This window comes from Megalobrama amblycephala, linkage group LG5 (genome assembly GCF_018812025.1).
Source record: "Megalobrama amblycephala isolate DHTTF-2021 linkage group LG5, ASM1881202v1, whole genome shotgun sequence".
Lineage (NCBI taxonomy): Eukaryota > Metazoa > Chordata > Actinopteri > Cypriniformes > Xenocyprididae > Megalobrama > Megalobrama amblycephala.
In genome coordinates this window covers 26,641,142-26,653,505 of record NC_063048.1, presented here as the reverse complement: position 1 = coordinate 26,653,505, position 12,364 = coordinate 26,641,142, and positions in this window count along the sequence as shown.

The following is a 12,364-nucleotide window of genomic DNA, read 5'->3' as shown; positions in this document are numbered from 1 at the left end:
CTTTGTAAAGACGCAAGCAACACGGATCAAGTTACTGCAATGCAATACACGTTATTTGTTATCTCTTCAATGCATAATGGATGAGTTGGTTCACAAATCGCAACACAACGAGTTATGTGTTACCTCTTCAATGTAGGAGCAATACGTTGTTTCTGTATAGGATGCAAGCAAACAGTGCATAGCTTACATGTTGCAATGTAAAACACATATATTATGTTAATTTGTCGATTTATCTCTTCACAGCGAAACGGAATAACTTACAGAAATGCCATGCACATGTAATGTGTTAAATCTCAATGCATTACGGATAGTTTGTTCATTCATCGCAACACAAAGAGTTACGTGTTATATCTTGAATGCATTAAGAATACGGTAGCTCGATGTAAGGAAACAGTGCTTAACTTATATGTTAGTTCTTGTATGCATTGCTATGCAACAGCACGTTATATTAATTTCTTCTTTTCACAGCATGTTAATTATCGTATATGCAGTGTTCTGAAAAACTTACTGAAGTGCAATGCACGTGTTATGTGTTATCTCTTCAATGCATAACGGATGAGTTAGTTCATTCATCGCAACACAACGAGTTATGTGTTATCTCTTCAGATATGCATGATGAATACGTTAGTTCTTGTATAGTATGCAAGGAAACATTGCATATCTTACATGTTGCAATGCAAAAGAGTAAAAAGTTAACTAATGGAAAATGGAATAACTCACTGAAATGCAATGCACGTTATTTGTTTTGTCTCAGTGACGGCTGAGTTAGCTCATTCATCGCAATACAACTAGTTATATATATCTCTTCAATGCATGAGCAATACGTTAGTTCTTGTATGTGATGCAAGGAAACAGTGCATATCTTACATGTTGCAGTGCAGCAGTACATATGTTTTTGTTTAATTCTATGCACAGCGTAATGCAATGCACTGAAACAGTTCTTGATGCATTGGAATGCACCAGCATATCTGATTTGTTTTCTCTTCAAAGGAACGAGTTAGTTTTTGTTGCAACGCATTGCAACAAGCACTTGCAGTGTTCTCTCTTCGCAGCGAAACGGAATAACTTACTGAAATGCAATGCACATGTGTGTTATATCTTCAATGCATAAACGGATGAGTTAGTTCATTCATCGCAACACAACGAGTTATGTGTTATCTCTTCAATGCATTATGAATACGTTAGTTCTTGTATAGTATGCAAGGAAACATTGCATATCTTTCATTTTGCAATGCAACAGCACGTTACATTGATTTCTTCTATGCACAGCGTAATAAGTTAACTATTGTATACAATGCATGAAGCAGTGTTAGCTCTTTGCAATGCAAACAGCATGTTCTATAAATTTCTTCTGTGTCCAACAAAAAATAAATAACTTACTGTATGCAATGCAATGAAAGAGTTAGTTCTTATATTTATTGCAGTGCAACAGCATATGTGTTTTGTTTTCTGTTCAATGCACGAAGAAAAGAGTTAGTTCTTGTATGCAATGCAGTGCATCAATGCAGCATGTGTCCATCTCTTCATTGCTCTTCGGATCAAGTTTCTGCAATGCAATGCACGTTATGTGTTTTCTCTTCAATGCATGAGGAAAACGCTATTTCTGTATAGAAATGCAAGCAAACGTATAAGTTCTTGATTAAGTTGGTTAACTATTGTAAGTAATGCAATTAAACAGTTCTTGATGCATTGCAAACACTGCAGACAGGAAAGAGTTAGTTTCTGTATGCAACGCATTGCAACACTCGTATGCATACATCGTATGCTCTCGTATACGATGTAAGGAAACAGTGCATATCTCACATGTTGTAATGCAAAAGAGTAATAAGTTAACTATTGGAAAATGGAATAAGTCACAGAAATGCAATGTTTATTATGTGCAATGTTTATTAAATACAATATTTGTTATGTCTCAGTGCATGACGGCTGAGTTTAGCTCATTCATCGCAGTACAACTAGTTATGTATCGCTTCAATGCATTATGAATACGTTAGTTCTTGTATAGTATGCAACAGCACATAAGTTACATTAATTTCTTCTTTGCACAGCGTAATAAGTTAACTATTGTATACAATGCATGAAGCAGTGTTAGCTCTTTGCAATGCAAACAGCATGTTCTATAAATTTCTTCTGTGTCCAACAAATATTGGACACATTATTAATTTCTTCTATGCACAGCGTAATAAGTTAATTATTGTATGCAATGCACTGAAATAGTTTTAATGCACAAAGTTAGTTCTTTTATGCAACACACCAAGCACCTGTCGAGTTATCTCTGCACAGCGAAATGGAATAACTTACTGAAATGCCACGCACTGAACTGAAACAGTTCTTGATGCACTGGAAGGCACCAGCATATCTGATTTGTTTTCTCTTCAATGCACAAAGAAAGAGTTAGTTCTTGTTGCAACGCATTGCAACAAGCACCTGCAGTGTTCTCTCTTCGCAGCGAAACGGAATGACTTACTGAAATGCAATGCATATGTTATGTGTTATCTCTTCAATGCATAACGGATGAGTTAGTTAATTCATCGCAACACAAGGAGTTAGGTGTTATATCTTGAATGTATTAAGAATACGTTAGCTCTCGTATACGGTGTAAGGAAACAGTTGTTTTTGTATGCAATGCAAAACAGTGCATAGCTTATATGTCATTCTTCAATGCACAACGCATTAAGGTAGATCATTATAACGGTATAAGTTATACATACCTTATATGTATTCTTTTATGCATTGCAATGTAACAGCATATGCGTTACTTCTGTAAAGCATAAGGAAATAAGTTAGTTAGGATTTTGAATGCAATGAATTATATAATGTATGTTTTGTGTTATCGCTTCACCGCATAATGGATTAAGGTTAGATCGTGTATGAAATGCAATGCACGTATGCTATCTCTTTATTGCATTAGGAATATGTTAGTTCTTGTATAAGATGCAAGGAAACAGTGCATATCTTACATGATGCAATGCAATAGCACTTATGTTATATTATTTTCTTCTATTAAACTGTTCTTGATGCATTGCAATACAACAGCATATGTTGTCTGTTTAATACAAAAGGAAAGAGTTAGTTCATCTATGCAACGCAGTGCAACAAGCACCTGTCGTGTTGTTATATGTCTTTGTAAAGACGCAAGCAACACGGATCAAGTTACTGCAATGCAATACACGTTATTTGTTATCTCTTCAATGCATAATGGATGAGTTGGTTCACAAATCGCAACACAACGAGTTATGTGTTATCTCTTCAATGTAGGAGCAATACGTTATTTCTGTATAGGATGCAAAGCAAACAATGCATAGCTTACATGTTGCAATGCAAAACACATATATTATATTCATTTCCTCTATGCACATCGTAATAAGTCAACTATTAGTAATCAATGCAATTAAACAGTTCTTGATGCATTGCAAACCAACAACATATGTCATTTGTTTTTTCTTCAATGCACGCAGTGCAACAAACACCTGTAGTGTTGTCTCTTCGCAGCGAAACGGAATAACTTACTGAAATGCACATGTTATGTGTTATCTCTTCAATGGATAAAGGATGAGTTAGTTCATTCATCGCAAAACAACGAGTTATGTATCTCTTCAGTGCATGAGCAATACGTTAGTTCTTGTATAGGATGCAAGTAAACAGCACATAAACTTATTCGTTCCAATGCAACATCGTAATGAGTTAACTATTGCAATAGAAAATGGAATAACTTACTGCAATGCAATGCACATGTTGTGTATGCAATGCAGTGCAACAAGCACATTTCATGTGTTATAACTTCTCTGCACAACGGATCAAGTTACTGCCATGCAATACACGTTATTTGTTATCTCTTCAACGCATAAGGAATAAGTAAGTTTTTGTACACAATGAAAGAAAACAGCGCATTTCAGTGTAACAGGCACGTCATATAAATTTCTTCTTTGCACAATGTATGCAATGCACTGAAACAGTTCTTAATGCAACGGTATTTGTGGTTCGTTTTTTCTTCAATGCACAGAGTAAAGAGTTATGCAACGCAGTGCAACAAGCAGTTGTCGAGTTATCTCTTCACAGCGAAACGGAATAACTTACAGAAATGCCATGCACATGTAATGTGTTAATGCATCTCAATGCATTACGGATAGTTTGTTCATTCATCGCAACACAAAGAGTTACGTGTCATAAGATACATGTTGCAATGCAAAAGAGTAATAAGTTAACTAATGGTAAATGGAATAACTCACCGAAATGCAATGCATGTTATTTGTTATGTCTCAGTGACGGCTGAGTTAGCTCATTCATCGCAATACAACTAGTTATATATATCTCTTCAATGCATGAGCAATACGGTAGTTCTTGTATATGATACAAGGAAACAGTGCATATCTTACATGTTGCAATGCAGCAGTACATATGTTTTTTTTTTTATTCTATGCACAGCTTAATGCAATGCTGAAACAATTCTTGATGCATTGGAATGCACCAGCAAATCTGATTTGTTCTTGTATGCAATGCAGTGCAACAAACACCTGTCCATGTGTCCATCTCTTCATTGCACTTTGCATCAAGTTTATGCATTGCAGTGTAACAGCACGTTATATAAATATCTTCTTTTCACAACATGTTAATTATTGTATGCAGTGCATAGAAAAACTTTGCTGAAGTGCAACGCACGTGTTAAGTGTTATCTCTTCAATGAATAACGGAAAGTTAGTTAATTCATCGCAAAACAACTAGTTATGTAACTCTTCAATGCATGATGAATACATTAGTTCTTGTATAGGATGCAAGGAAACAGTGCATATCTTTACATGTTGCAATGCAACAGTACATATGTTTGGGTTTTTTTTACATTTCTTCTATGCACAGCGTAATACAAATGCACTGAAACAGTTCTTGATGCATTGGAATGCACCAGCATGTGTGATTTGTTTTCTCTTCTCAACGCATTGCAACAAGCACCTGCCAGTGTTCTCTCTTCGTAGCGAAACGGAATGACTTATTGAAATGCGATGCACATGTTGTGTGTTATCTATTCAACACATAACGGATGAGTTAGTTAATTCATCGCAACACAACGAGTTATGTGTTATATCTTGAATGCATTAAGAATACGTTAGCTCTCGTACGATGCAAGGAAACAGTGCATATCTTACATGTTGTAATGCAACAGCACATACGTTACATTAATTTCTTCTATGCACAGCGTAATAAGATAACTATTGTATGCAATACACTGAAACAGTTTTAATTCACAAAGTTAGTTCTTTCATGCAACACGGTGCAACTAGCACCGGTCTAGTTATCTCTTCACAGCGAAATGGAATAACTTACAGAAATGCCATGCACATGTAATGTGTTAAATCTCAATGCATTACGGATAGTTTGTTCATTCATCGCAACACAAAGAGTTACGTGTTATATCTTGAATGCATTAAGAATACGTTAGCTCGATGTAAGGAAACAGTGCATAACATAAGTTAGTTCTTGTATGCATTGCTATGCAACAGCACGTTATATTAATTTCTTCTTTCCACAGCATGTTAATTATCGTATGCAGTGCACTGAAAAACTTACTGAAGTGCAATGCACGTGTTATGTGTTATCTCTTCAATGCATAACGGATGACAGTTCATTCATCGCAACACAACGAGTTATGTGTTATCTCTTCAGATATGCATGATGAATACGTTAGTTCTTGTATAGTACGCAAGAAAACATTGCATATCTTTACATGTTGCAATGCAGCAGTACATAGGTTTTTTCTTTTTTTTTTAATTCTATGCACAGCGTAATGCAATGCACAGGGTAATGCAATGCACTGAAACAGTTCTTGATGCATTGGAATGCACCAGCATATCTGATTTGTTTTCTCTTCAAAGGAAAGAGTTAGTTCTTGTTGCACCGTGTTGCATGAAAGAACTAACTTTGTGAATTAAAACTGTTTCAATGTATTGCATACAATAGTTATCTTATTACGCTGTGCATAGAAGAAATTAATGTAACGTATGTGCTGTTGCATTACAACATGTAAGATATGCACTGTTTCCTTGCATCGTACGAGAGCTAACGTATTCTTAATGCATTCAAGATATAACACATAACTCGTTGTGTTGCGATGAATTAACTAACTCATCCGTTATGTGTTGAATAGATAACACACAACATGTGCATCGCATTTCAATGAGTTATTCCGTTTCGCTACGAAGAGAGAACACTGGCAGGTGCTTGTTGCAATGCGTTGCGATGAATTAACTAACTTTCCGTTATTCATTGAAGAGATAACACATAACACGTGCATTGCACTTCAGCAAAGTTTTTCTGTGCACTGCATACAATAATTAATACGTTGTGAAAAGAAGATATTTATATAACGTGCTGTTACACTGCAATGCATAAACTTGATGCAAAGTGCAATGAAGAGATGGACACATGGACAGGTGTTTGTTGCACTGCATTGCATACAAGAACTAACTCTTTCCTTCGTGCATTGAACAGAAAAGAAAACACATATGCTCTTGCACTGCTATAAATAATAAGAACTAACTCTTTCATTGCATTGCATACAATAATTAATTTTTGTTTTGTTATGCACAGGAGATATTTATAGAACATGATGTTTGCATTGCAAAGAGCTAACACTGATTCATGCATTAACTAACTCATCCGTTATGCATTGAAGAGATAACACATAACATGTGCATTGCATTTCAGTAAGTTATTCCGTTTCGCTGCGAAGAGAGAACACTGCAGGTGCTTGTCCCAATGCGTTGCAACAAGAACTAACTCTTTCCTTTGTGCATTGAAGAGAAAACAAATCAGATATGCTGGTGCATTCCAATGCATCAAGAATTGTTTCAGTGTATTGCATTACCCTGTGCATTGCATTAAGCTGTGCATAGAATTTAAAAAAAACAAAAAACATATGTACTGCTGCATTGCAACATGTAAGATATGCACTGTTTCCTTGCATCATATACAAGAACTAACGTATTGATCATGCATTGAAGAGATATATATAACTAGTTGTATTGCGATGAATGAGCTAACTCAGCCATCACTGAGACATAACAAATAACGTGCATTGCATTTCAGTGAGTTATTCCATTTTCCATTAGTTAACTTATTACTCTTTTGCATTGCAACATGTATCTTATAACACGTAACTCTTTGTGTTGCAATGAATGAACAAACTATCCGTAATGCACTGAGATGCGTTAACACATTACATGTGCATGGCATTTCTGTAAGTTATTCCGTTTCGCTGTGAAGAGATAACTCGACAACTGCTTGTTGCACTGCGTTGCATAACTCTTTACTCTGTGCATTGAAGAGAAAACGAACCACAAATACCGTTGCATTAAGAACTGTTTCAGTGCAATGCATACATTGTGCAAAGAAGAAATGTATATGACGTGCCTGTTACACTGCATTGCGCTGTTTTCTTTCATTGTGTACAAAATCTTACTTATTCCTTATGCATTGAAGAGATAACAAATAACGTGTATTGCATGGCAGTAACTTGATCCGTTGTGCAGACACATGAAATGTGCTTGTTGCACTGCATTGCATACACAACATGTGCATTGCATTGCAGTAAATTATTCCATTTTCTATTGCAATAGTTAACTCATTACGATGTTGCATTGCAACGAATGTTTATGTGCTGTTTACTTGCATCCTATACAAGAACTTGTGTTGCTCATGTATTGAAGAGATACATAACTCGTTGTTTTGCGATGAATGAACTAAACTCAGCCGTCATGCACTGAGACATAACAAATATTGTATTTAATAAACATTGCACATAATAAACATTTCATTTCTGTGACTTATTCCATTTTCCATTAGTTAACTTATTACTCTTTTGCATTACAACATGTGAGATATGCACTGTTTCTTTACATCGTATACGAGAGCATACGATGTATATGCATAGGAGTGTTGCAATGCGTTGCATACAGAAACTAACTCTTTCCTGTCTGCAGTGTTTGCAATGCATCAAGAACTGTTTAATTGCATTGCTTACAATAGTTAACCAACTTAATCGTGAACTTATACGTTTGCTTGCATTCTATACAAGAAATAGCGTTTTCCTCACGCATTGAAGAGAAAACACGTAACGTGCATTGCATTGCAGAAACTTGATCCGAAGAGCAATGAAGGGATGGACACATGGACAGGTGCTGCATTGATGCACTGCAATAAATAATAAGAACTAACTCTTTCATTGCATTGCATACAATAATTTATTTATTTTTTGTTGGACACAGAAGAAATTTATAGAACATTCTGTGTGCATTGCAAAGAGCTAACACTGCTTCATGCATTGTATACAATAGTTAACTTATTACGCTGTGCATAGAAGAAATTAATGTAACTTATGTGCTGTTGCATTGCAACATGTAAGATATGCAATGTTTCCTTGCATACTATACAAGAACTAATGTATTCATAATGCATTGAAGAGATAACACACATGTGCATTGCATTTCAGTAAGTTATTCCGTTTCGCTGCGAAGAGAGAACACTGCAAGTGCTTGTTACAATGCGTTGCAACAAGAACTAACTCTTTCCTTTGAAGAGAAAACAAATCAGATATGCTGGTGCATTCCAAAGCATCAAGAACTGTTTCAGTGCATTGCATTACGCTGTGCATAGAATTAAACAAAAACATATGTACTGCTGCATTGCAACATGTAAGATATGCAATGTTTCCTTGCATACTATACAAGAACTAATGTATTCATAATGCATTGAAGAGATAACACACATGTGCATTGCATTTCAGTAAGTTATTCCGTTTCGCTGCGAAGAGAGAACACTGCAAGTGCTTGTTACAATGCGTTGCAACAAGAACTAACTCTTTCCTTTGAAGAGAAAACAAATCAGATATGCTGGTGCATTCCAAAGCATCAAGAACTGTTTCAGTGCATTGCATTACGCTGTGCATAGAATTAAACAAAAACATATGTACTGCTGCATTGCAACATGTAAGATATGCACTGTTTCCATATGAATACAAGAACTAACGCATTGCTCATGCATTGAAGAGATATATATAACTAGTTGTATTGCGATGAATGAGCTAACTCAGCCGTCACTGAGACATAACAAATAACGTGCATTGCATTTCAGTGAGTTATTCCATTTTCCATTAGTTAACTTGTTACTCTTTTGCAATGCAACATGTAAGATATGCAATGTTTCCTTGCATACTATACAAGAACTAACGTATTCATCATGCATATCTGAAGAGATAACACATAACTCGTTGTGTTGCGATGAATGAACTAAGTCATCCGTTATGCATTGAAGAGATAACACATAACACGTGCATTGCACTTCAGTAAGTTTTTCAGTGCACTGCATACGATAATTAACATGCTGTGGAAAGAAGAAATTAATATAACGTGCTGTTGCATAGCAATGCATACAAGAACTAACATATAAGTTATGCACTGTTTCCTTACATCGAGCTAACGTATTCTTAATGCATTCAAGATATAACACGTAACTCTTTGTGTTGCGATGAATGAACAAACTACAAACAAACGTAATGCATTGAGATTTAACACATTACATGTGCATGGCATTTCTGTAAGTTATTCCGTTTCGCTGTGAAGAGATAACTCGACAGCTGCTTGTTGCACTGCGTTGCATAACTCTTTACTCTGTGCATTGAAGAGAAAAGAACCACAAATACCGTTGCATTAACTTCTGTTGTGCAAAGAAGAAATTTATATGACGTGTCTGTTACACTGCAATGGGCTGTTTTCTTTCATTGTGTACAAAAACTTACTTGTTCCTTATGCATTGAAGAGATAACAAATAACGTGTATTGCATGGCAGTAACTTGATCCGTTGTGCAGAGAAGTTATAACACATGATATGTGCTTGTTGCACTGCATTGCATACACAACATGTGCATTGCATTGCATTAAGTTATTCCATTTTCTATTGCAATAGTTAACTCATTACGATGTTGCATTGCAACGAATAAGTTTATGTGCTGTTTACTTGCATCCTATACAAGAACTAACGTATTGCTCATGCATTGAAGAGATACATAACTCGTTGTTTTGCGATGAATGAGCTAACTCATCCTTTATTCATTGAAGAGATAACACATAACATGTGCATTACATTTCAGTAAGTTATTCCGTTTCGCTGCGAAGAGTGAACACTACAGGTGTTTGTTGCACTGCGTGCATTGAAGAAAAAACAAATGACATATGTTGTTGGTTTGCAATGCATCAAGAACCGTTTAATTGCGTTGATTACAATAGTTGACTTATTACGATGTGCATTGAGGAAATTAATATAATATATGTGTTTTGCATTGCAACATGTAAGCTATGCACTGTTTGCTTGCATCCTATACAGAAATAACGTATTGCTCCTACATTGAAGAGAAAACACATAACTCGTTGTGTTGCGATTTGTGAACCAACTCATCCATTATGCATTGATGAGATAACAAATAACGTGTATTGCATTGCAGTAACTTGATCCGTGTTGCTTGCGACTTTACAAAGACATAACAACACGACAGGTGCTTGTTGCACTGCGTTGCATAGATGAACTAACTCTTTCCTTTTGCATTAAACAGACAACATATGCTGTTGTATTGCAATGCATCAAGAAGAGTTTAATAGAAGAAATTAATATAACATAAGTGCTATTGCATTGCATCATGTAAGATATGCACTGTTTCCTTGCATTTCATACACGATCTAACCTTAATCCATTATGCGGTGAAGCGATAAAACAGAACAAATTCCTTTGTGAATTAAAGAGAAAACATAACGTACTGTTGCACTGCAATAAAACAATAACTTTCATTTGGTTTCTACATTAAATAGCTAATACATATACATATGCTAATAATAATGGACATATTTCTGGCCAAAGAATACTCGATCTTGAACTTTTTACATATACTTACTGAAGCCTTCTGATGTCACATCAGTCTTTCTAGAGTCCATATTTGACCTAATGAACATATTTCTGGCCGAAAAGAAGCCGATATTGAACTTTCAGTAAACACTCACTGATTCACTCTGATGTTACTTGAGCAATGTATGAAGCCATTTTGACCTAGTAAGAAATTTCTGGCAAAATAATCATTGATGTTGAAAATTCCATACAGACTTATTGACTCCTTCTGGTGTTTTATCAGAGAGAATTTGACCTTAGAAACATATTTCGGGCCTAAGCACGCTTTATCTTGAACTTTCTATTGACAGTCATTGACTCCTGATTTTACTTCAGCCATACAGAAGTCCATTTTAGACCAACATAAATATTTTTTGGTCCTCGATCATGAATTTTGTCTACATAATTATTGACCATCTAATGTAGTCCATATTTGACCGACGGAACACATTTCTGGCCAAGAAGTAGTCGACATTGAAGATTTTATATACACTCATTGACGCCTTCTGATTTCACATCAGCCATATATAGAGGTCTATATCTGAACTTTCTATACATAGTCATTGACTCGATCTGAAATTTTTCAGCAATACAGGAGTCCATTTTAGACTTCATTAACGTCTTTTGTTCCCAAGAGTCCTCGATTATGAACTTTATGTACATGCCTCGTTTTGATGTTACTTCAGCCATAGAGCATTGCATATTTCACCTAATGGACATATTTCTGGCAAATAACAAGTCCTCGATCAAAAACTTTCTATCATACTCATTGACTCCATCTGATGATACGTCAGCCATAGAATACTGCAAATTTGACCTAAAGGTCATATTGCTGGCCAAAGAGTTCTCAAACTTGAACTTTTTATACATTATTGACTCCTTATGACGTTACTTCACCCATAAAGAAGTCCATTATTAGGCATACAGAACAAATTTCTGGCAAATTAGTCCTCGATGATGAACTTTTTATATATCATTGACTTTTTCTAATGATACACCAGACACAGAGTATTGCATACTTGATTTAATTCACATATTTCTGTCAAATTGGTACTCAATCTTGAACTTTCAAATACATACTCATTGACTCAGTCTTATTTTACTTCAGCCAAGGATTAACCTATTTTTGACCTATTGAACAAATTTCTGGCAAATTAGTCCTTGATGTTGAAAATTCTACACAGACTTATTGGTGTTTCATCAGACAGACAGTAGTCCATATTTGACCTTAGAAACATATTTCTAGCCTGAGAGAGCTTGATCTTGAACTTTCTATGGATACTCATTGACTCCTGATTTTATATCAGCCATACAGAAGTCCATTTTAGACTTGATTAAAGTTTTTCGCTCCCAAGAGTCCTCGATCATGAACTTTACATACATGCCTCACTCTGATGTTACCTGATCCATAGAGTATTGCATATTTGACATAATGGAAATA